The sequence below is a fragment of the Cryptomeria japonica genome, chromosome 3 (genome assembly GCF_030272615.1).
Source record: "Cryptomeria japonica chromosome 3, Sugi_1.0, whole genome shotgun sequence".
NCBI lineage: Eukaryota > Viridiplantae > Streptophyta > Pinopsida > Cupressales > Cupressaceae > Cryptomeria > Cryptomeria japonica.
Genome location: NC_081407.1, coordinates 88,041,688 through 88,069,221, shown reverse-complemented (window position 1 = coordinate 88,069,221; position 27,534 = coordinate 88,041,688). Strand labels below are relative to the sequence as shown.

Below are 27,534 nucleotides of genomic sequence, written 5' to 3'. Positions count from 1 at the left end.
CTGTGGTGCATTGTGGCTAACAATTGGTATCGGAGCCTAGGTTCCCAGTCAAACAAGCTTTCTCTAGCTTGGGTAGATTCTGGCTTAAGGACACAGTGGTTTGTTTAGTGTCAATCCCTTCTCCTATGTTTGATGGTTCAAGATTTTCTATTTGGAGTTGTAGAATGAAATTATTTATATCCTCTCTAGGGTTTGATGTATGGATGTCAATAGTTAATGATCTCCCTAGGAATATCAGTCCTCATACTAGATTTGTAGAAGAAAGAAGATGCATGTGCAATGAAGAAGCCATGAAGGCTATATTCAATGGACTCACTAGTGATGTCTCCTCATAGGTGGACAGATGCAAATCAAAAAAAAGCTTATGGGAAATATTGAACAAGCTCTATGGAAATGAGCCCACTACTGTAGAATTGACATGTGAAGGAAAAATGAGAAATAAATCTCATGTTTATGAGGATGATGAAGACATATCAGTCAACTGTTGGAGTTTTGATGAAGAGGAAACTCATCTCTTCATGGCACAAGAGATAGAAAGTGATGTACACACATCAGAGTGTGATAAGGCCAACAAATCCCACTAGAAAGATGCATTTGTGAGTGATGATGAAGATGAAGCCAAAGTAGATCTTGAAAGTGAACTTGTAAATGCACTAGATGAGCTGCAAAGTGTTAGAAAGAATTTTAAAAACTACAAAGATTCAGTTCATGATGAATGCAGTTAGTTGAGAATATGCCTTGAAGAATCAAATAACAATATTTTCATACTGGCATCTCAACTTGAAGAGGCAAAAGGATTGACTTGTGAGTTGAAATCAGTATTTGATGATAAGGAGAGAAGATGTGAGAATCTTCAGCTAGAAGTGGAAACAAAGGACAAAGAATGTTAGAAGCTGAAACAGGAAATGGAGATCATCAAGAAGGACCTTGAGAAATATCAAAATGAGCTCAAGATAAGGATCTGGTATGATGGCAGTACTGAGGCCTTGGATAAAAGGTTAAGTAAACAAAAACATACCAAGGATACTGAAGGATTAGGATATGGTGTCAATCAATGCTCCACAAGAAGGGAGACATCCCAAAATAATATCTATTTTATCTCCTCAAATGAAAATGGAAAAAGCCAAACCCTCACAGTCAAAAATGCTCAAAAGAAAAGGATAGATCTGACAACAACCAGTGAAGACGTGAAGCTGAGGATGAAGAGGAAAATTGGTGTTGCATGGAGAAACATTGCAGATCTAAAAGGAAAAAGAAAGATGAGGGAAGACAATATTACCGGTAGCATGAATACGACAAGATCTCCTACTGGCATAACACAAAGAAATGTTTTTGTCACCAAGTCAAGACAAGCATGGCAGAAGAAGAGATCAGATGGAAGATCTGCAGAGAGTGGACAATCCTGGATCCATTCCTCGAGAAGTAGAAATGAAGATGCCCAACCGATAAGAACACCCCATGTTTGGCAAAATAAATTTGTAAGTAATAAGCCTCCTCTCTCTGGTTATTTTTTTGGATGTGAAAATTACGGCCATAGGACTGAAGAGTGTAAAATGAGGTCTAGGAATAGACAGAGTGTGCTTCATAGGTATAATAAATCAGATGGATATAGATTTCTTGCATATGAGCATAATTCATCTAGGGGTAGAAGCATGCATACCTCCTCTCCTGGTAGTGCTAATGTTGTATGTTATAACTACAATAGACTCGTCCATAGAAGTTATGATTGCAGGAGGAATAAGTTGTAGTCCTATGACAACTGATGGAATAGTCATGTTCAACATGGAATCAGTTCTAGAAAATATGAGCAGGATAGACTTGCATGGAACAAGATGAGTGGTGTTCGTTCTCAAGCAAGGCATCCAAGAAGATCGACAGATGGCTATAATGACATGACAAAAAGAAGAAGAGAGAACTGGTACAATAGAAGGTTCCCAAATCATGAGATTAGCATGGATGTTGTGTGCTGCTACAACACTAATTCCTATCTTGGTGTTGAATCTGGAAGTATAAGGATCAATCAATAGGAGAAGAAGAAACCAGCTCCCAAGTCTCAAAATGGGAAGAGGAGTGAGACCAAGCAAGTATGGAGGAAGTAGACCATGGACCGACATTGTGCACTCAATGTACAGGTGATATCTCCAATGGCCTAAAGGGGATGTAGAATCTTAGGGGGAGTAATACACTAAACCAATCATTCACCCCCTTAGTGATGAAGGCAACATGGAAGAACATGTTGTTGTCAGTATGAAGGATGGAAATAAGATGATAAGTGTGGCTAACAATTGATATTAAATGTTAACCGGTATGTGTGGGATGTTACCGACATGTATGCTAACTGGGACTTGCAGGTTATGTAAGACAATGGTGTTGGGAGTTCATTGCATTAGCCTCGGTAGCATGGTATGAGGGTCTATGTCTCAGGTGGCATTAGAAAAGACCTGAATGACATATGTTGACCAGATTGTTGATCATGCAAACATGCATGTCTTTGGGCTAACCAGTTTAATGTATGGCATGGTGATGTCATCTTATGGCATTGTGTTGTTTCAGGATCATGTCATAGGTGGTGGTGGATAAAATGATGCTGAAAGATCATTAGATGATCATAGATGCACAACTAAATTGGTGCATGGAGATGAATGGAGTTGAGAACTTGACATGTGTGACTCGGGGAGAGTTCAAGTGCTCATGATGCAGCTAGCTTGTTTGAACTTGAAAGGGTAAGTACACTAACTGCCCAAACTACAGATGATGAAAGTTATAGTAGGAATACCTAAGAGAGCTTCATTGTAAGGGGTATTCGCTTGTCATCTGACTAGTTATACTAGTAGTATAATCACATTTGATTCCTAAAGAAATTTTGGATCAAATGGGAGGTGATGCCATTTGATTAGTAGGTGAGTTCTATTCACTGACACATCCCTCTGCAATTGAGTATTTTAACAATTGGTATAAATTTTGCTTTCTCCATTGGTCTCAATTGATGGTTCAGTCCTTTATCCCAAAGAGAAGTGACTTGAGAAAATATACCAGTTTGTAACAATTGGTACAAAGGAGGAAATACATCTAGTAAAGAAAAGGGGGAGAAAGATTATGTCAATTCCCGGTAAATACAAGGAGGATTGATACCCTCATAGTACCCTTTGTCATTGTTGTCAAAGGGGGAGAAGGACTCTGTAGTATACAACATACTACATGTGTTAAGAATCCATGGATTAGATAAATGGGAAAAGGATGATGTAGTATGCTGGATACTACATTAGTTGACATCAATGCCAAAGGGGGAGATTGTTTGCTTTGTGTCATCATTGATGTCAACCGGTATGGGATGACTAGCAGTAGAAGGGATGTATGTGCAACACTATTATGAAGAGGTATAGAATGTGATATCTTGGATATCACCTTGAGTTGTAGAACATAGGTAGGCTAAGGAAGATGATAACTAGAGATACCAGTACACAAGTTAGTGCCTAATTTTTGTGGATGAGATGAGCAGGTTACCCACATAGTCTATCAACGGTAAGGAAAGGATGTCAATTGGTATGTCATGTGTTGACATAGAGGAGTCAGATCAACCATGTGAGTGGTTGTCAACTGACAAGATGATGGTCAGTACACAAGCAGGATGGGCAAGGTGCTTGAGTAGTTGTTTTGTGATGAAGAGATGAAATGCTATAAAAATCACATCAATGCGAGAGGAGAAGGATGAACAAGTCATCAGTATGTTGTAAGGTTGGAGAACATTATGACTCCCACCGAATAAAGATGTAGTCATCATGAAATGCCACATAAGTGCACTACAGGATGTAGATTACAAAGACTCACTCTTACCAGTAAGTGAAACTTATCTACTAGTATGCATAGTATGGATCATAATTCCATGAGATAAAGTAGATGAGGCAAAGGGAGGTGTTTGAAGGCTCACACCGGATCTACCATGAGTCAAAAGGAATGCCTTGAGTGCATGTAATTAGGGATATGCACTAGACTGACTGAGAAGGCATGTTGAGATGTTGGTATAGAAGAAGAAGAAGTGATGGGTTTATCATATTGACAAACTAGTAGAGACATGGTCAGAGCTGATCAGGGAGAATGTCCTGACTGAAGATGAAGTTTGCTGGAAGTTGATGACATGGTGTCATCAAGAGGGTTTTACCAGTATGGATAATCACTCATAATATGGACAAGGTGTAGATACAAATGAATCCCCATCTAATGAAGTCATACATAAGGTAGATTAGCAAGTGTGCTGACTGATTAAGTAGTCCAGCGAAAGAGAAGCATTGTGCAAGATGGATGATAGACCGACTTGAGGGTTTAACTGGCAGGGCTAGTAAACTGACAGAGAAGAGGAACTGGTAGAGTGTTTGGTAAGTGAATCTATCTGAACTGACATGATGATCCAAGATGGAAGTTGGTCGACATGGATGCCACATGGAGTCAAGGTGGTGAACGTGCATGTAGCGGTTGAAGGAATGTACATCGATGAGGTAGCTATAGAGTTGGTCAATATTAATGGAGGATCCCACAAATCACAAGATGTGTTGCAAAGCTATTGCAGGGGTTTGCGGCTTGAGGTCTAAGAGGACAACTAGGATCCAACTAAGATTGATAGATGAGATCGAGGCAGATAAAAGAAAGAGCATGACCAATCTTGTTGTTTGACCAAGAGACCATCAGATAGGGTAAAAAGCAGATTGCTAGAGATGGAAGGCGTGATCAAGAAGGCGTGTTAATGGTGGAGTTGTGCAGTTGGCTATCTAGAAAATCAGATCAGATAGGATCTGATTGGATTTATTTTGCCTCAAGGATGGTGAGGAAACCCTAACAACCTAGAATTTGAATTGGCTTTTGGTAGGAAACCCAGGCTATAAATATGCAAGAAAAAGACATTCTTAAGGGCTGCTACTAAATAAAAGAAGGAAGTGCTACTACGAAGTGATTGAGTGGTGCTTCTGTATGTAAGATAAAACTAGTAAAATTCCCAACACATACCTGAGAAGAAGATAGAGTAAGGGTGAACCATGTTGAAGTCTTCAACCAGTAGCAGAGCAGAACTGGTAGTGTCCATATCGGCAGAGCAAAAGTGAAGGAGGTTGCAGAGAAGTCAGACATAGAACTGGTAGAGTTTATCTACAACAAGGTAGTAGTTGAGAGCATCATGAGAGGTGAGCCAGTGTAGTAGAGAAGGTATCTCACAGACAAAGTAAGGTATATGAAATGGTTACAATATTCACGTGTAACAAGACAACAACTTTTGTAATTGATTTTTTGATTGTGATCATTGATTTGTATCTCAATGCAAGGGTTGTAGCCCATAAATCTGTTAAGGGTTGGTGCTCCTTAGTTGGTGCCCTAAATTAGGGGTTGTAGCTCCTTGGGTTGGTGCCCTAAAAATTGTAACAGAGGTTTGATTGTGAGGCTAGATTGGAGCAGTAGTCTCTAGCAGCATTGCTAACCGAGGTTTTTACCATCTTGGGTTTTCCTTGTACATACTAGTGTTATGTCTCGCCTCTTGTGTGTGTTTTTATTTAAAGTTGGTCTTCTCACTAACCGACAAGTCTATCTAGAGTTATATTTAGTAACCGGTATGCTCACATAGGATAGTTTAAGGGAAAAGTTTGAGAACCGTTGGTTCACCCCCCTCTCAATGGTGCATTGTGTCTAACAAACTTGATGAAAGTTTTTCGATGTGAACCTTTTTAATTTATCGAGAATATTCTTAGTCTCATACTCCTACTAGAGTGAGCACTAATGTAGCGTCCTAAATTGTACTCCCTTACAATTTTGATTGCATTTGGGTCCTCACCTTAGAATTTGCACCCCTAGGCTTGCTAAGGACCTAATTTTACTCATACCAAGCAATTTTGATTTCATATTGATCTTGGACATCATTTGAGCCCTTTGTACTAGCCCTAAAATGGTGTAGAACAAGGCCATTGTGCCTTGGTCCTCATTGGGACCAGGGTGCCATGGTTTGGTCCTCCTAATTAGGACCCCTCTTTGGACCCCTTTGGAATCTCAAAAAATGAGTTAGAAATCTAGCCCCGTGTCGGCCCATGTAGAAAAATTAACATTTTTTTTTACTTTCAAGCATAAAAGGAGGATTTGCCCTCCCATTTACATATTTCACACATATCTAGCAATCATATTTGTCAATTAATTAAATAAATCAACCATTCAATTCAAGTGAACAAGCAATCAATCTTCCTTCAAGCATAAGAACAAAATAAGGTCAATATTCAAGCATTGGAGTGGCCATTCATGTTCCATGTTGTTGAAGACTTCATAAAACCTAATTTTGTGTGGAGACAAATAAAAATTCACAAGGAGGTATATCATTTTCATTTTCAAACATTATTTAGCATGTCCCTCAAAAGGACAACATTTCCATTACTGCAATTTAATTATCTTTCAACTATTTCATGGTTAATTTCAAAACTGGGATTTGACTTAGGTAGACCCCTATTCCCAACCTATTTCCCCTTCTTTATGTGTGCAAGAAGTAGGTACAAACTTGCAATCTTCAAAGTAAGCATTATTTATAATGATGAATCGATTCCTCATTGGAGTGCGAATTGTTTGGAGGACCAAGGCATGGGTAAAATGTTCCCTTTTTTTTAGGAGATTTGTTTGAGAATAGGTCGGAATCAGCTGACACTACTCAAATCCAAGTTTGTGGCTCAATCCGACACTTATAGCTTGTTGTTTCCACATTTTTACCTTCATTTTCAACAATTTTACCCTAATTTAAAAAATTCAACTTATGAAAGAGGTTTATTAATAAAAAACCTCCAATCCAATTAGACTTCTCAATCCTAATCTTTGTTGGTTTGTGACTATATCTAATAGATTGAAACCTACTTTTGAATGCATTGGTCCCTAAGTAACAATTAGTGGTTTTCATCTTTCTTATGGTGAAACCCCTAATTTATCACCATCACAAGTTTCTTGTGAACTAAGAAAACCAGTAAGTAGGGTCCATCTTGGCTATTGTTTAGTTCTTATTTGGGAATCTAGTCCCATATTTGATGTGCATGAGGATTATTTTATATTCACACCTTTTCTTTCCTTATCTTTAGTTCTGATGGACTATTGCCTTTGTTGTGAATGCTCGACCAACCATGGTTAGTGATTTCCCTACCATTGCTAGTGTTTTTTTGGTTCTTTCTCTCATTTGATGCCTAGGCTAGTTGAACTTCTCATGGTTACTTTGAGTTGGCTTGTTGGTGTGGGTACTTTCCAACTCATCCTTCAATTTCTCTTAAAGGGCTTCACCATTTTCTTACAACAAATGATGTTTAGCTAAATAGGCTATATTATTTTACAATTTTTTTGAAAGTCATCATCATTATGTGTTGGCTTTATCATTGACTTTTTTTATTGAAAATGAGATTTTCTATAGAGTCAAGGAACTATAAGTAATGAAACGCTTTCATAATCACAAATCTTAGTTAGCATCATTTATTGTCATATTTTTACAATATTTTTCCTTTTCCTATGGGTGTTATTATTGTATTTGTATAATCTTATTCCTTTTCCTAGCACACCTTGTGAGAATCTTATTTTGAAAGGATATAGGGATAAAGTATTTAGAGGTTATTTTCACGGTGTAGATGATGACATTTTGGAGTCACTTATTCATTATGAGTGTCCTTATCCTCTTTGGACTCACATTTAAAATATTGTTATGGTGATCATGATACCTAACAATACCACAAATTGCCAATAATGTTTAAAATGGTACCTAAATCTTTCAAGAGAGCCTGAAGATTTATGATAAGATATGGCTGTTTGGTTCATTGGTCAAAGATGTTTCTCATCTTATACATGTTGATCTTGCCAACCTAATGAGTGAATAGGTGTCACATGGATGCACGCCACTTTTCCCCAAAGGTGCCTATTTCTCTCAGCCTCTGAATGATTTTTTATGACAATCCTAGAGAAATTTGAGGTAGGCTTTTCCTACAATGTACATACGTTAGTTAGAATTTTTGTTATGTTCGTCCCATTTTTCGTTTGTGATTGGTTTCTCCAGCTATTCCCTAAGTTGTTTCCTCTCTGACTCTGTTGCCCAATAAATAATGCACTAGCCTGCAAACTAGCAATTTTGGGTTCATCTTGTGTCCTTTGCAGTCCTTGTCCCCAGTCAGAGTCAGCTCTTGCCCCATATTTGACACAGCCAAAAACAATTGAACTACAAATAGGTCCCAATGTTGAATGAAAGCCCAAAATTGTGTCTATGCGTAATGAGTGAGCATGTGATCCAAGGCCGTTGTCAATCAAAATATAAAAAATGGATGAATTTTGGAAATTACCAAGAATTGAGGGAAATCATTTGATAGACAGGTTCTAAGAATCATTTTGTGTCATGTGGCTAATTTTCGCCTGAGCCCAGTTCATAGTTTAAAATTTAAAATTTATTTTTCATTTCTCTTCTATCTCGCCCCTTTTTGCAGCATTTCTAACCCATTTTCATAACCTTAAGAGCATTTAAAAAAAAAGGTTAAGAATGCTCCAAAATGGAGCATTCCTAACCTTGTGGGCCCGCTTTGTCAAGAAGGTTAGAAATGCTCCGTTCTGGAGCATTCTTAACCTCCTCCATAAGAGTTTTAAAAGGAAACTTCAAATGATAGGTTATGAACATTCATCAATGCATTGAAGACGAGAGGGAATTCATCAGATTTTTAAGTTGCAATCTCTCTCGAGACATACATGCCAAGATTGAAACAAGATTACACCATTGTACTAGAAAACTCTGCAACCTACGCCAGCATCCTCCCTCCCTGTGCTCAAATGGAAGCTTTTAAAATAATGTTGACATCCACCAAAGTATAATGAACACGTTTTATGCCCTGGCTGACATGTGTGCAAAAGATATGGAAGCACAGACACGCCGTGAAATGTAGATATGTGTGCAAAATGTGGAAGACGTAGATAAGGAGAACAAGGAATGTTGTGAGCTGATAGACATAATGCCTTAAAAGAAATGTGGTCTCATTAACTGCAAACCAATGCTGCAAATTGTCTAGCGACATGAATACAAACCATAGAACGCATGATAAAGCCGTTAATTACATTGTCAAGGTGCAACGACTCTGGTAGACATGAAAGCAAATCGTGGAAGCTTAGTCAATGCCATGATTCTTTGACAGAAATGTCGAAAGTGGAAGCTTAGACATGGCATGTGAACTAGTTGACAAATACCTCAAATCGATGTCATCTCATATAATGCCAGGACTGCAAGATATGCATTGGATACGTTTGATGCAAAGGATTTAGAAACTTCAAGCGAATGCATTTGCTGGGTGTAAACGCACGCACCACAACCTCTCCTTTCTTTTTCTTTCTTGCGCCATAATGGGAAATTTGGAGCAAAACATGGAGATTCATCAATGCGTTAAAAGATAGAGGGATCGTGTCAGATGTTGTGGTCACATCCGCTCTGGTAGTCATGAATGTAATTCGTGAGAGGAGGGCAAGGAATGATGCAAGTGTTTGACAGAATGACATGGTGAACACACATGTAAATCATGATTAAAATATTGCAGAATATGGAAGATTAAAAACGGCAAGTGAATTGTTCGAGAGAATGCTTGAAAGAAGGTTCCTAGATTGGCAATTTTCATTGTGGATGAAAATAAAGATTCCCAGGTTTATGTGTGAATGAAAAGAAAGGCATGTGCAGAGGTTTGTATAAAATCCATTGATGTTGACTTATCGGGAGATGCATCAGAAAATATGGTGATCGAGATAGTTCTTAATCTAAACGCCAATCCTCAAGTACATGGTATATTGGTGCAACTTCCATTACCATCTCAGATTGACGAAGAGAGAATACTGACTGTCATAAGCATAGAAAAGGATGTAGATGGATTTCATCCTCTCAACATTGGAAAACTTGCAATGAAGGCGATGGAGGCTATGTTTGTTCCTTGTACACCAAAGGGATGCATATAATTGTTACAGAGGAGTGGGATCTCCATATCAGGGAAAAGATCAGTTGTGGTTGGAAGGAGGAACATAGTAGGGTTGCCTGTTGCATTGCTTCTGATCAAACTAGATGCAACTATATCTATTGTGCATACTAGAACTCTGGATCCAAAGAACACCATATGTGAGGAAGATATTATCATAGTTGTTGCAGGGTAGACAAACATGATCAAAGCAGACTGGATCAAGCCAGGGGTTTCTATTATCAACGTGGGACGAAATGCAGTTGATGACACAAGCAGAGTATCGAGTTACAGATTAGTTGGTGATGTTTCTTTTGAGGAGGCAAAAAGTGTTGAAGGATGAATCTCTCTAGTACCAGGAGTTGTTGGACCAATGACTATTGCAATGCTTCTTAGAAATACAGTAGATAGTGCAGAGCGGCCTGTGTAGAAATGTGGTGTTGAAGGATCACTGCACACTTAAGATATATAGGCTAATACCATTTCTCTTCATAATTTTAATGAAGTTTCGATAAAGAGATTTATTCAAACATGGCATGAGAACTTTGTCGTCGAAGAGATTTAATCAAGCATTGCAAAAATGAATTTTATTAATGATCTTTGACTTATTGTTTAGCTTCTTACAATTACCACCTAATATCCTACATAAAGTATATAACTAAACTAGAAATTAGTGACACTTTGTATTAATATTTATTCAACTAATAAGCATGCAAATCATTTTAAAGGATTAAAGGCCCAAATTCATGATTTGAGAGACACTCTTGAAGATTGGGCATCCTTCCAATCAAGTGGATTGAATAAGACTTAGGTGCATTGGAGAGCTCGAGAGGAATGTAGATGTTCTTGACATATTCTAAGACTTTGGGTACAAATGGAAGATGTTTTGAAAAGTTAGGTGCTATTTCCTATTAGGAAAATATTGATCATATGAAAACATTCTAGCCTCTTACAAGTTCAAAATGTTGTAAGAAATGTTCAAGGAAGAATATCATGCTAAACAAATATGATTGGAATTATTTGATATACACATGTCGAGTGTTCATTTCAATATTTCAAAGCGAGTGTATAAAGAGGAGATTATTGGCAAAATGGGTGGCTTCTTAGAGAAACAATTTGTACCGAGTGTTTTTATTGCATATGATCTTATTGGATGATCGATAAAAAATAACAACTCTCTCTTTTCTTCCAAATTTATGAAGCTTCAAGTTGTTCTTTTGTAAAGTGACTATGTCACTCATGTAACCACAAGTTAGAATTTGGACCTAGGCAAATTCCAACTTCTTTCTAAAAGGTAGTTATTCTAAGTGTTGACTTGAATGGTTATCCCAAGTAGTTGAATGAGTTGGTTATAAGGTAGTTATCCTACAAGGCCTATAAATACAAGGCTATTTGTAATGGAAGGGGGGGACTTTTACAGAGGGGGAAATCTCTGCAGAATTTTGTAGAGAAAGTAAGTGAGATATTTTGATGTTCATACCTTTTGTACTAAGGGGTTTTTGAATTTGCATATTTTCAAAAAAAACAATGAAGAATGTGTTGAGTTCATGTGTCTTGAATGTATTCATGAGTTATTGTTACTAATTTATTGTATGTTAAATTAGTAATCCCTTTATGTATTGGTGAAATCTATTGATGAAACACATCATTTCATGGTATCTTGACTTGCATGTGCTAGTACCACCTATCTCTTCATGTGTCACGGTTTATTGTACTTATTTCATCATTGTGGCATGACTAACCTATTTGGCGGTGACCCCTTTTGTAATTGTTATCATTTATGGAATCCTAATTGATAGTCGTATGTCTTCTAGTAGGATTTCCATTATTAATCTTGTTTAAGTTCTATGTTTCCTCCTTTATGTACTTTCAGGTTAAAAGTACACAAAAATCCTAAATACCCCTATCATACGAGGGAGCTACCCCTCTCAAACGCAGAGGAAGATTATGGTTTTACTCCAATCTCTCCAACTATTAGGATGTTTTCCACTACTCATCGAGCAAATAGGGTCAGTTTCAGATTAACAACCGCAGTGACAAGTCTGTTTACCAATAGATTTTTGGTGAGTCTGCTGGGGAGAAAAATACTAGTGTGCTTTGTTCCTTAGAAATTGTAAGGTACGTTCTTCAGATTGAAGGTTGGTGACTGTATCTGAAAGATCGAATTTAGAACAATGGTTTGGTACAAAGGAAAGTTGGAAAGTGATAGTGAAAGTGATGATGAAGATTATATGTATCAAAAGAAGAAAGTTCCTAATGAGCCCATACAAGTTGAATTCTTGAAGAAATTTTATGGTGGCATGCAATTTACTTCTGATAAGATTCATCCTGCTTTATGTCAAGTGTTGCCAGATATTGAAGAAAAGGATGGAAAGGAGATCAGTTTTCTTGCTTGTGATCATTTACCCAAGTCAACAATCGAGAAAGATGAAGACAAAAGTGATCTTTCTCTTGAGCCAGTCTCTCAAGAGAATCAAAGTCTTGATAGTCCTGAAAAACTCAACTTCTTGGAGAGTTTCTACAATGGAAAGAAACTTGATCCTCATAAAATTAATCCTTCTCTACTCCAAACTCTGCAAAAGATTGAGGAAAAGGATGGAAGATAGAACCAAATTCTTGTTTGTGACTGTATTCTTGAATCAACAATGGATAATAATGATGATGCTCATCCTCCTCCCACTATTTCTCAATAAAATCAGACTCTCAATGATTCACATATCAAGTTTTTGAAAAGCTTCTATGAAAATAGGAAACTTGATCATGATAAAGTGCATCCTTCTCAGCTTCAAACATTGCTAAAGATTGAACAAAAAGATGAGAGTGAGAATTGTTTTCTCATTGATATAAATTCCTATGATAAAAGTAATGAAAGGATCTCATTAATATGTGTATACACTGAACAAGATGAAGTCACATCTACTTGTAAGGATAGATGTCAAGAGAAATATCTAAAGGTGAGTGGGATAGAGAAAGAAGATTGCATTGAAAAATGCCATGAGCACTATGAAGATTGTCATAGTAAAGAAAAAGTCTTCCATGAACCTGAAAACAAGGAGCTTGAAGGAGAAATAATGATTTCAAGACTTCCATGCAGCCCAAGATTCAAGAAAATGATGAAGAGGAGAGGGATAAAGATGTATCCCCTATAGTCTTCATTCCAACTTCGTGTCTCAATTCTTATGATGATGACTTTTTATGTGGAGAAGATATTCTCATTCATCCATCATTAATAATTGAAGATGAAAGATTTTTTGATATAATCAAAGGTATGATACCTAGTGGACAACCTTGTATAGATATGTCCAATGGAGAAGCAACCATAGGTAAAAGTTTGCAAACATAATCTTTATCTTCAAAACCGGATACTTTTACTGAACTCCTAGATCAGCCTCGAGTGAAAGAAGTTGAAGCATCAAACATCCACTCTTTATCATGCATACCATCTGAGTATGAAGTTTTTTAATTTCATGAAGAGTGTGATGGAGAGGAATCATTGGGACAAGAGAACACAAAACATAATGCAAATTCCTATGTGAGGGTTGATGATGAAATCCATATAGATATATCAACAAATGTCCCTATTTTGATGGAATTTCAATCTATGCCTTATGAAGTATTCAAGGTTCAAATCAATCCTCCTTTTGAATCTTTAAATCAAGAAGACATCCTTATTCAAGAGGATAGTTTTGGGAACTGTACCAAATATGTTGAGATAAATGAGGTAATGGAAGATATAGTGAAGGAAGTTAATGAAGTTAATTCTCATAGTGTTTGTATTCCAGATTGGTGTTTGAAGGATTCAAATGATGACTTCTCCTGTGGTGAAAGTGTGTACCTCAAACCTTTGTTTTCAGATGAGTGTATTTCTACAGATAATTTTCAAGTTGATACTCAAGAACAAGATTGAATGGTTATGTCTATTCAAGTTTCTTCACATCATAGATTATATGAAGGTCGTCCAATTCGTGGATTAATTTATTGCAAACTAGACTATCTGATGGATCTTCAGATAGAGGATATAGGTATACTTGGGAATATTCCACTAATAGCCAATAATGTTCAAAGTGATACCCAGATCTTTCAAGAGAGCTTGGAGATTTATGATGAGATATGGTTGTTTGGTTTGTTGGTCAAAGATTTTTCTCATTTTATACATGTTGACCTTTCCAACCTAATGAGGTTATAGGTGTCACATGGATGCACGCCACTTTTCCATAAAGGTGCCTATTAGTCTCAGTCTGTGAATGGTTTTGTATGAAAATCCTAGAGAAGTTTGAGGTAGGCTTTTCCTACCATGTACATACTTTAGTTAGAAGTTTTGTTGTGTTCATCCCATTTTTGGTTTGTGACTGGATTCTCCAGCTATTCCCTATGTTGTTTTCTCTCTGACTCTGTTGCTCAAAGGATAATGCACTAGCCTGCGAACCATAGATTTTGGGTGCATCGTGTGTCCTTTGTAGTTCTTGTCTCTAGTCCAAGCCATTTGTTGCCCCATATTTGACATACCAAAAAAAATTTGAACTTCAAATTGGTACCAATGTTGAATAAAGGCCCAAATATGTGTCTATGCATAATGAGTGTGCATGTGATCCAAGGCCGTTGTTAGTAAAAATATGAAAATTGGATGAATTTTAGAAGTTACCAAGAATTGAGGGAAATCATTTGATAAATAGGTTCTAAGCATTATTTTGTGTCATGTGGCTAATTTTCGCATGAACCCAGTTCATAGTCTATCATATATTCAACTTTCAAGTTTTGATGTCTCTCGCCCCAAAATGATTAAAATCTCTCATTTTTTGATTCTTCATGAGGAGTAAATGATGTTGTTGGCCTGTTTCCCTACCATCAATGCATGTTTCAAATTTGAAGACTTAACTCCCTACCATTTGGAAGATATAAGTCATCTAAAATGTCTTTTCCATTTCTCTTATATCTCGCCCCTATGGTCAATGGTTTTTGAGGTTTGGGTTATTGTATTTTTGAGTAATGGTTAGGAATGCTCCATTTTGCAACATTTCTAACCCATTTTCATAACCTCAAGAGTGTTTAAAAAAAAAAGGTTAAGAATGCTCTAGAACGGAGCATTCCTAACCTTATTTCCTAACCTTGTGGGCCCACTTTGTCAAGAAGATTAGAAATGCTCTGTTCTAGAGCATTCTTAACCTCCTCCATAAGAGTTTTAAAAGGAAACTTCAAACAATAGATTATGAACATTCATCAATGCATTCAAGCAAAGAGAGAATTTATCATATTTGGAAGTTGCAGTCTCTCTGGATATATACATGCCAATATGGAAACAAGATTACACCACTATACTGGAAAACTCTGCAACCTATGCCAACATCCTCCCTACCTATGCTGAAATGGAAGCTTTTAAAAGAATGTTGACATCCACCAAAGTATAATGAACATGTTTTATGCCCTGGCTCACATGTTTGCAAAAGATATGGAAGCATAGACATACCATGAAATGTAGATATGTGTGCAAAAAGTGAAAGGCGTAGATAAGGAGAACAAGGAATGTTGTGAGTTGATTGATAGAATGCCTTAAAGAAACATGGTCTCATTAACTGCAAACCAATGCTGCAAATTGTCTGGCGATATGAATACAAACCATAGAATGCATGATAAAGTTGTTAATTACTCTATCAAGGTGCAATAGCTCTGGTAGACATGAACAAAAACCGTGGAAGCTTAGTCAATGTCATGATTGATTGACAAAAACGTGGAAAGTGGAAGCTTAGACATGGCATGTGAACTGGTTGACAAATACCTCAAATCAATGGCATCTCATATAATGCCAGGACTGCACGAGATGCATTGGATACATTTTATGGAAAGACTTTAGAAACTTCAAGAAAATGCATTTGGCGGGTGTAAAGTCAACCACCACAACCTCTCCATGCTTTTTCTTTCTTGTGCCATAATGGGAAATTTGGAGCAGAACATGGACATTCATCAATGCGTTAAAAGATAGAGGGATTGCGTCAGATGTTATGGTCACAACCACTCTGGTATTCATGAATGCAATTCATGAGAGGAGGGAAAGGAATGATGCAAGTGTTTGATAGAATGACATGGTTAACACACATGCAAATTGTGATTAAAATATTGTAAAATATGGAAGATTAAACATGGCAAATGAATTTTCCAAGAGAATGCTTGAAAGAAGGTTCCTCGATTGGCAGTTGTCATTGTGGGTGAAAGGAAAGATTCCTAGGTTTATGTGCACATGAAAAGAAAGGCATGTATAGAGGTTTGGATAAAATCCATTGATATTGACTTACCGGGAGATGCATCAGAAAATAAGATGCTTGAGATAGTTCTTAATCTAAACACCAATCCTGAAGTACATGGTATATTGGTGCAATTTCCATTACCATCTCACATTGATGAAGAGAGAATACTGATTGCCATAAGCATAGAAAAGGATGTAGATGGATTTCATCCTCTCAACATTGGAAAAATTGCAATGAAGGGGAAGGAGCCTATGTTTGTTCCTTGTACACCAAAGGGATGCATATAATTATTACAAAGGAGTGGGATCTCCATACCAGGGAAAAGAGCAACTCTGGTTGGAAGGAGGAACATAGTAGGGTCACCTATTGCATTGTTGAAATATCCCAAACCAATTTTTTCAATTTTTCAAATCTAAAAGTAATGCAACACACATCCATTAGGGTTAGCAATTAAACCAAAATGATGTAGAATAGAACTCTAACCAAGAATGTACACCAGGATCCCTGGTTGGGCAAGGCGTGAGCATATGGTCAGAGGGTCTTAAAGCATTCTAAAAGTAACTCTAACCAAGAATGTGCCCAAAATTGACTAACATATGGTTAGAGGATCTTAGTGCATGCTGAAGGCAACTCTAACCAAGAATGTGCTCAAGATGGACTAACATATGGTCAGAGGATCTTTACAATTATAACTGCTGGAAGGAAAACTCGACACCAAGCATGTGCTTTCAAACCCAGGGTGGGAATGGAGCTACCATATGGCGGAGATGCTAAGAACTTAGAAATGAAATTAAATGTAAATAACAAGCGTGAAATGAAAATGAGAAGAAATGCTACCAATACTACTGTTCATCTTACAATATGATAGTGAATGCTTCCCAAGATCATAAGATTAAGACTAAACAATACTGAAACAATATAGAAGACTCTCTTGGGCTTAATAAAAATTATAAGTCCAAGAAATTCTACTCAAGGATCAATCTTAATATTTTGATTTATGACAGACTTGCACTTGAAATGCTTAATCAGCAACACATGGAATCACTAAAATTCTCATTACGCTCTCAATACTAGTCTGAATGACCCAAAACCAAAAGCAATGGATTCCTATGAAGGAGGTGAACAAACCAATACCAAGAAATCAGACATTAACCCAACAGATTATTTAACACAAACCCCAAGGCATTTCCTAGCAGTGACGCCAGGCAAGAATGGCAATTCTTCTCTATAAAATAAAACACTTCATATTAGAATTTGCAAATTTGCACAAAGGAGTGCCCAACCAAAACAAGAGGAAATATGCAATACCCAGAATGAATATGTTTTTATTTTGAATTATATGAGTGAAACTATAAATCTGCCCTGCTAACCGCAACTCCCGAAAATGAAATGAGATGCAAATAACTAAACTTCCAGTACACATCAAGCTACAATACAATCCTCACTACAAACTCTCATAACTACACTAAATCACCACTAGTTGTTATCTTTCAAGCAAGAAGCAATGCCAAGGCTAGGAGGCATTCATTCCTCATAGTAACCCCAATACCGTTCAGGTAGAGTAACACTTCAATAGACATCAGATACCCAAAATGAAGGGAAGAGGCCTCCATTTATAAGCTTAACAAGGAATCTCTAGAGGCTTCTAGAAAGTGCGCCCTAATTTCACATTTGAATTTTCCTCCAAGAGATGGTGTCACTTTTAAAAGCTTTAATTAACCTTTATTCTAATTCACTTCTCTTCATAAAGTTGGCACCTCTTTTCATAGGAAAGACTTTAGACCTTAGGAAATATTAAATCCCTTCCATGATACGTCCACCCTTGAAGACCACCTTTTAAAACAACTTGAAGTGATGAAGCTAGGCCAAGGGGTCAACTTTAAAATATAAGATTAAAACATAACATTATTTAAATGAAATGAACATATCTCTCTAAAAACATCCCAAGGCCAAAAGTGAGAAAGGCAACTGAACCAACTGAAGAAGAGAACCAACTATATCGAAATAATTAGGACCACTGCCAGAAATAGAATTTACTAAAAATAGTAAATTCGAAAAAGTACTCGGAATGCAAAGCCGAACATACCACTGCGAAGCCCTCTAAAAACCCGGAAAGAATCCACGATGCAAACTCTAATTCATGAGCAACAACAACCTCCAAAACTGGAAACCCTAATTTCACCCATTGAGTAACCTATGGGTCTCCGAAATAGGCCATCGGTCAACTAAAACATCACGCCTGAGAAGGGGACATTACAATCTACCCTCCCCAAGATTGCTTGTCCTCAAGCAATTGCAAGTTTGGATGCTGCAAAATCTCCTCATTCTCCCAAGTTGCATCCTCCAAGGGAAAATTATTCCACCTCACCAAGTATTCCTTGATTGTTCTTCTTCTCAAAGAATGCTCTCTGGAATCAATAATCTCTTTCGGAGTCAAAATCAACTACCCTTCTTCATCCAAAGGTGGTAATTGTGAAGAAGCAATAACATTATGTCCAAGTGCCTTCTTGAGGCAAGACACGTGGAAGACATTGTGCACTTTACTACTTGAAGGTAGATCCAACTCATAAGCTATTGCTCCAACCTATCTAATGACTTGGAATGGCCCATAGAAATGAGGCTTGAGCTTCTCAGCTCTACTCTTCTTGAGAGTAGACTGTTTGTATGGCTGTAGTCGAAGATAAACCATATCTCCAACCTCAAAAGAGCACTCAACGCATCATTGATCAGCGTACATCTTCTGCTGATTCTGAGCAATCTACAAGTTGTTCTTCAAGGATTTCAAGATGTCTTGACTTTGCTGCAACAAACCCTTGGCTTGAGGGGCTTTGCTATCACCAAACACCAAATCAGCAAAGCTAGGAGCCTCATAACCATAGAGAGCCATGAAGGGAGACATCCTTATTGACATATGAAAGGAAGAATTGTAACAATACTCGCCTATGTGGAGCCATTTCACCCATGCTCTTTGCTGCTCTGAAACATAGTTTCTCAGATAGCCTTCCAACCACTTGTTTACTATCTTTGTTTGTCCATCGATTTGGGGGTGATAACTAGTGCTTGGAGTAAGCACCATACCATTCATCCTAAAGACTTATTTCTAAAAGGTTCTTGGGAACTTTCTGTCCCTATCACTCACAATTTTTTTTGGCAACACATGCAATCTAAACACCTCATGAAAAAACAAATTTGCAACTTGAGCTGCTGAAAAAAAGCTCGTGATGGCAAAGAAGTGAGCAAACTCTGTCAATCTGTCCACTACAACATAGATACAATCTTTGCCTTGGGCCTTTGGCAACCTAGTGATGAAGTCCATTGATATGCTTTCCCATTTTTGGTTGGGAATGGGAAGAGGTTGTAGCAGACCAGCAAGTAGAGTGTGCTCATTCTTGTTCATCTGACAAGTAGGACATTCCTGGATGTAGTGTTGAACTTCCCCTTTCAGCCCTTTTCAAGCAAATCTTTCCCGAATCTGCCTATATGTTTTGAAGAAACCCTGATGACCAGCAAGTGGAATGTCATGGAATATCATCAAAATCTTTTTTCTGAGCTAGAATCAGCCACCACAAAGATTCTACCCTTGTAGTGTATCAGCCCGTCAACCACCTTGTACCTTTCATCATGAAAAGTACCTTCAATGATGCTAATTGCCAATTGATTTTTGGCATAATCAGCAAACAACATGTCCTTCCAATCAGTAGTGAACTCACACAATGAACTCAGATGAGGTCTCCTAGATAGAGCATTAGCCACAATATTGTTTTTCCCTTTGACATACTCAATGTCAAAATCGTAAGATTGAAGCTTAGTCACCCACTTTTGTTGTCTCTCATTCAAATCCTTCTGATGCAAGAAGTGTTTGAGACTATTGTGATCAGTCTTGACCACAAATTTGCTCCCCACCAAATACCGTCTGAACTTAGCTAATGCATGCATGATTGGAAGCATTTCCTTGTCATAGATGGAGTAGGTCCTTTCAACACCTCTTAATTTTCTGCTCTCAAACATAATGGGATGCTTGTTTTGCATCAAAACAGCCCCAACACCTTCTCTAGATGCATCACATTGTAGCTCGAAGGGCTTGGAGAAATCTGGAATTGCCAAAACTAGACAAGAGCTCATGATCTTTTTAAAATTATCAAAAGTAGTTTGAGCCTTTTCTATCCAACAAAAAGCTCCCTTTTTTGTGAGGTTAGTAAGAGGAGCAACATTTTGTGAATAGCCCTTCACAAATCTTCTGTAAAAACCACAAAGACCCAATAACCCTTTCAAATGAGTCAAGTTCTCTAGGGGTGGCCAATCAACTATTGCCTTGATCTTTTCAGGATCAACCTTCACTCCATTAGCACTGATTATGTGACCAAGGTAAAGTATCTCCTTCATTCCAAATTCACATTTGGATTATTTGGCAAACAGACTTTCTGATTCAAGGATGCTAAGCACTTCCTCTAAGTGCTTGAGGTGTTCTTCCCATGTCATGTTGTAGATCAAAATGTCATAAAAAAAGATTAACACAAAGTTCCTCAACTGCTTCTGAAAGACTCTACTCATACAAGACTGAAAGGTAGCAGGAGCATTAGTCAACCCAAATAGCATGACTAGAAACTTGAAGTGACCATAGTGACATCTAAATGTTGTCTTCTCAACATCAGACCCTCTCATCTGAATTTGGTAGTAGCCCAACCTCAGATCAATCTTTGAGAAGAACTTGGGTCCATGTAGCTCATCTATGAGCCCATCTATCCTTGGAATAGGGTATCGATTTTTGATGGTGCTTTGATTCAAAGCACAATAATCCACACACATGCGAATGGTACCATCCTTCTTCTTCACAAGGACAACTGCTGAAGTGAACGGACTCTTACTTGGACGAATGAAGCCCATCTCCAAGAGTTCCTTAATGTTTTTCTCAATCTCATCCTTTTTCTTCTTAGGGTACCAATATGGAGTTGTGATAACTGGTTTAGCCCCTTCCTTGAGCTCTATGAAATTCTCTGAGCCTTGTTTGGGAGGTGGCCGAGGAGGTAAATCAACAAACACTTTACTCTTCCTGGTGAGTAAGGACTGGATATTAGGAGGGTAGTCCCTCTTTGTTTCAACCGTACTAGCTAGGAGAATCATACATTCCGCAGCCCACTCAACTTGATCATGCCAAATAAACTATCCCATTCGCTTGAATGACACAATCTGAGGTCCACCGTTAGACATTCCTCTTAACACCATCTTCTTCTCATCAGATTGAAACTTGAGCTCCATGGTTTACAGATTTAGGGAGATCTCTCCAAGTGAATGCAACCATTGAATGCCTAGGACAACATCTGTATCTCCAATGCTGACTACATAGAAGTCATTCTCGACTTCATAGTTTCCCAATTGCATAGACATATTTGGGATCTTCTTGGTGCAAGAAATGTGAAATCCATCAGCAACCATAACCTTGAAGCCTTCAAAATCTTCTATTTGCAGCCCTTTCTTTGCCACCACCACTTCATCAATGAAGTTATGCATTGCTCCAGTATCAATCAAAGCAACTATTCGTTGCCCCTTAATCATCCCTCGAACCTTGAAGAATTCATTTTTTTGAAAGCTCGAAAGTTGAGCCAAGGTACCCCCACTTCCTTTATCACCTTCAGCTTCTTCGGGAACTCTTTCCACTTCGCTATCATCACAATCTAATTGCTGGTCTGAAGAATCAGAATCGCTTTCTCTAGTTGAATAGTATTCAATTTGATGAATTTTGACTCCCTTTGGGCAAATATGATCTTGTGACCATTTTTCTCTACACTAGAAACATAACCCCTTTCTTCGGAGTTCGTTAAGGATCCAGCCTTGTGACATGAGTGTTATGCTATTTGAACTCCTTATGGTGAGGTCCCTTTCCTTTATCCTTTTTGTGAAATAATGGCTTGGATTGAATTTTTGCCTTAGGAGCAGCCCACTCCATATTTCTTGCTTTTTTCATTGCCTCTTGTAAGGAGGGTGGATTGAAAGCTTTAATCCAACCCTTGAGTGGCTCCATAAGCCCTTCATTAAATAGGATCACCAACTGCCTCTTAGTGATTCCTGTGACCATTACTAAAAGCCTCTGAAATTCAGCTATGTAAGCATCGACTGTGCCATGTTGTCTAAGTTGTGCCAATTCTCTGAAATGCACTTCTGGATCCCTTTTCTCGAATCTCTCTGTGAGCCTATTGGTGAACTCATCATAGGTAGTGATCGACCGATGCCCCAAGGTGACTAAACCATGGTACCACCATTTGTGTGCTACCCCATCTAAATGAAGCATAGCAAACTTGATTGCCTCCTCTTCTATCATGGGTCTAAGAGCTAGATAGTTGTCTAACTTTTGTATCCAAGCTCTTGCTGAACTACTATCACTCCTGTCAAAATGTGGAAGCATAACCTTGTTGATTGCTTGGTGCAAATCCCTCTATACTGTTGCTTCCCTATGTTCACGATGTCTCCCATGTCCTTTATTCTTCCTTTTATGGTCCATGAAATCATTGTATTCCTTTTATGGTCCATGAAATCATTGTAAGACATGTCTAGCTTGATTTCATCAGGAAGAGACTCATACTCAGCATGATCAAGTCTCAATTGTTCCACAAATGATGCATTCTCTCCCGGATCAGGTTGAGAGTTTACTGGTTCCAAGAAGGTGGGTTTAAAAGGCCTAGAATAAATATTTGTTCTATTTGAGGTATGCAGAGAAGCTTGTTCATTATGCTGGTTGGAGCCATTGTGTTCTCCAGTGTGCCCTTGATTGTTCTGTGAATTAGAACTCTGACCCATTTTCCCCATCATGAGAGATACCATATCCATTAATGCATCCATCTTCCTCTCAAACCTCCTTCCCAGACTTGGTGTTCTTTCCCTTCCTTTTCCACTTTCATCCCGACTGCTTGTAAACCTCTCAGTACCACCCACTAGCCTCTCACTATCCCCCATTTATGTTTCCAGAGAAGACTCCCAATGAGCCCTCAAAACCTCTGATGTTGTCTGACCTTCAAGAACCTAATACCACTAAAACTGAAACTGACTTGTAGCCTTCTTATCTTCCCTTGCTAACTATCTTCTTTCTTTGTCACTCATAGAAGGTTTGTTTCATAGGATGGCAGGATGTGAAGCTCTGATACCACTGAAATATCCCAGACCAATTTTTTCAATTTTTCAATTACAAAAGTAATGCAACACACATCCGTTAGGGTTAGCACTTAAACCAAAATGATGTGGAATGCAACTCTAACCAAGAATGTACACCAAGATCCCGAGTTGGGCAAGGCATGAGCATATGGTCAGAGGGTCTTAAAGCATTTTGAAAGTAACTCTAACCAACAATGTGCCCAAAATGGACTAACATATGGTCAAAGGATCTTAGTGCATGTTGAAGGCAACTCTAACCAAGAATGTGCCCAAGATGGACTAACATATGGTTAGAGGATCTTTACAATTACAACTACTGGAAGGAAAAATCAACACCAAGCATGTGCTTTCAAACCCAAGGTGGGAATGGAGCTACCATATGGTGGAGATGCTAAGAACTTAGACATGGAATTAAATGTAAATAACAAGCGTGAAATGAAAATGAGAAGAAATGTTGCCAGTACTATTGTTCAGCTTACAATATGATAGTGAATGCTTGCCAAGATCATAAGATTAAGACTAAATGATGCTGCAACAATATAGAAGACTCTCCCGGGGTTAACAAAAATGATAAGTCCAAGAAATTCTACTCAAGGTTCAATCTTAATATTCTAATTTATGATAGACTTGCACTTGAAATGCTTAATCAACAACACATGGAATCACTAAAATGCTCATTACACTCTCAATACTAGTCTGAATGACCCAAAACCAAAAGCAATGGCTTCCTATGAAGGAGGTGAACAAACCAATACCAAGAAATCAGACATTAACCCAATAGATTATTTAACATGAACCCCAAGGCACTTCCCAGTAGTGACACTAGGCAAGAATGGTAATTCTTCTCTATAAAATAAAACACTTCATATTAGAATCTGCAAATTTGCACAAAGGAGCGCCCAGCCAAAACAAGAGGAAATATGCAATACCCAGAATGAATATGTTTTTATTTTGAATTATATGAGTGAAACTACAAATCTACCCTACTAACTGTGACTCCCAAAAATGAAATGAGATGTAAATAGCTGAACTTCTAGCACACATCAAGCTACAATGCAATCCTCACTACAAACTCTCACAACTACACTAAATCACCACTAGTCCCAATGACCCAAAACCAAAAGCAATGGCTTCCTATGAAGGAGGTGAACAAACCAATACCAAGAAATCAGACATTAACCCAGCAGATTATTTAACATGAACCCCAAGGCATTTCCCAGCAGTGATGCCAGGCATGAAAGACAATTCTTCTCTATAAAATAAAACACTTCATATTAGAATCTGCAAATTTGCACAAAGGAGTGCCGAGCCAAAACAAGAGGAAATATGTAATACCCAGAATGAATATGTTTTTATTTTGAATTATATGAGTGAACTACAAATCTGCCCTGCTAACCGCAACTCCCAAAAATGAAATGAGATGCAAATAACTGAACTTCCAGTACACATCAAGCTACAATGCAATCCTCACTACAAACTCTCATAACTACACTAAATCACCAATAGTTGCTATCTTTCAAGCAAGAAGCAATGCCAAGGCTAGGAGGCATTCATTCCTCAAAGAAACCCCAATACCATTTTGGCAAAGTAACACTTCAATAGACATCAGATATCCAAAATGAAGGGAAGAGGCCTCCATTTATAAGCTTAAGAAGGAATCTCTAGAGGCTTCTAGAAAGTGCACCCTAATTTCACATTTGAATTTTCCTCCAAGAGATGGCACCACTTTTAAAAGCTTTAATTAACCTTTATTTTAATTCACTTCTCTTCATAAAGTTGGCACCCCTTTTCATAAGCAAGACTTTAGACCTTAGGAAATATTAAATCCCTCCCATGATGCGTCCACCCTTGAAGACCACCATTTAAAACAACTTTAAGTGATGAAGCTAGGCCAAGGGGTCAACTTTAAAATATAACATTAAAACATAACATTATTTAAATGAAATGAACTTATCTCTCCAAAAACATCCCAAGGCCAAAAGTGATGAAGGCAAATGAATCAACTGAAGAAGAGAACCAACTGTGCCAAAATAATCAGGACCACTGCTAGAAATAGAATTTACTAAAAATAGTAAATTCTAAAAAGTGCTCAGAACGCAAAGACAGACATACCATTGCGAAGCCCTCTGAAAACCCAAAAAGAATCTATGATCCAAACTCTATTTCATGAGCAACAACCTCCAAAACTGGAAACCCTAATTTCACCCATTGAGTAGCCTACGGGTCTTCGAAATAGGCCATCGGTCAATTGAAACATCACGCCTGAGAAGGGGACATTACAATTGTTTCTGATCAAACTAGATGCAATTGTATCTGTTGCACATACTCAAGCTCTAGATCCAAAGAATATCATATGTGAGGAAGATATTATCACAGCCGCTGCAGGGTAGGTAAACATGATCGAAGCAGATTGGATAAAGATAGGGGTTGTTGTTATTGAGGTGGTAACAAATGCAGTTGATGACCCAAGAAGAAAATTGAGTTATATATTAGTTGGTGATATTACTTTTGAGGAGGCAAAAATTGTTGCTGGATGAATCTCTCTAGTACCAGGAGGTGTTGGACCAATGACTATTGCAATGCTTCTTAGAAATATAGTAGATATTGCAAAGTGGGCTTGTGTAGAAATGTGGCTTTCAAGGATCATTGCACACTTATGATATTAGGCTAATACCATTTATCTTCAGAACTTTAATGAAGTTTCGATAAAGAGCTTTATTCAAACATGGCATGAGCACTTTTCCATAGAAGAGATTTAATCAAGCATTGCAAAAATGAATTAAATTAATAATCTTTGACTTATTGTTTAGCTGCTTACAATTACCATCTAATATCCTACAGAGAGTACCAGACTAAACTGGAAATTAGTGACACTTTGTATTAATATTTATTCAACTAATAAGGATGCAAATTGTTGTAAAGGATTGAAGGCCCAAATTCATGATTTGAGAGACACTCTTGAAGATTGGGCATCCTTCCAGTCAACTGGATTGAATAAGATAAAGGTGCATTGGAGAGCTCGAGAGGAATGTACATGTTCTTGGCATGTTTCTAAAATTTTGGGTACAAATGGAAGATGTTTTGAAAAGTTAGGTGCTATATCCTATTAGGAAATATTGATCATATGAAAACATTCTAGCCTCCTACAAGTTCAAAATGTTGTAAGAAATATTCAAGGAATAATATGATGCTCAACAAGTATGATTGGAATCCTTTGATATAGACATGTCGAGTGTTCATTTCAATATTTCAAAGCGAGTTTATAAAGAGGAGATTATTGGCAAAATGGGTGGCTTCTTAGAGAAATAATTTGTATTGTGTTTTTATCGCATATGATCTTATTGGATGATCGATAAAAACTAAAAACTTTCTCTTTTCATCCAAAGTTATGAAGCTTCAAGTTGTTCTTTTGTAAAAGTGACTATGTCACTCATGTAACCACAAGTTAGAATTTGGACCTAGGTAAATTCCAAATTGTTTCTAAAAGGTAGTTATTCTAAGTGTTGACTTGAATGGTTATCCCAAGTAGTTACACGAGTGGGTTATAAGGTAGTTATCCTACAAGGCCTATAAATACAAGGTTATTTGCAATGGAAGGGGGGACTTTTACAGAGGGGGAAATCTCTGTAGAACTTGTATATTTTCAAAAATAATAATGAAGAATGCATTGAGTTTGTGTGTCTTGAATGTATTCATGAGTTATCGTTACTAATTTTGTGTATGTTAAATTAGTAATCCCTTTATGTATTGGTGAAATCTATTGATGAAACACATCATTTCATGGTATCTTGACTTGCATGTGCTAGTACAACCTATCTCTTCATGTGTTGAGGTTTATTGTACTTCATTCATTATTGTTGCATGACTGACCTATTTGGCAGTGACCCCTTTTATATTATATATCATTTATGAAATCCTACTTGATATTCGTATGTCTTCTAGTAGGGTTTCCATTATTAATCTTGTTTAAGTTCTTTGTTTCCTCCTTTATGTACTTTCAGGTTAAAAGTACACAAAAATCCTAAATACCCCTATCATACAAGGGAGCTGCCCCTCTGAAACGCAGAGGAAGATTGAGGTTTTACTCTAATCTCTCCAACTGTTGGGACATTTGTCACCGCTCATTGGGAAAACAGGGTCAGTTTCAGATAAACAACCACAATGACAAATCTATTTACCAACAAGATCCTACC

General features: G+C 37.6%; 2 pseudogenes; both read left to right on the top strand.

Moving 5' to 3' along the window:
- The first annotated feature begins 9,457 nt into the window (after positions 1 to 9,457).
- LOC131054582 (bifunctional protein FolD 2-like) lies at positions 9,458 to 10,389 on the top strand (annotated as a pseudogene).
- Positions 10,390 to 15,955: 5,566 nt separating this feature from the next.
- On the top strand, positions 15,956 to 26,001 carry LOC131873968 (bifunctional protein FolD 2-like; annotated as a pseudogene).
- The last annotated feature ends 1,533 nt before the right edge of the window (positions 26,002 to 27,534 follow it).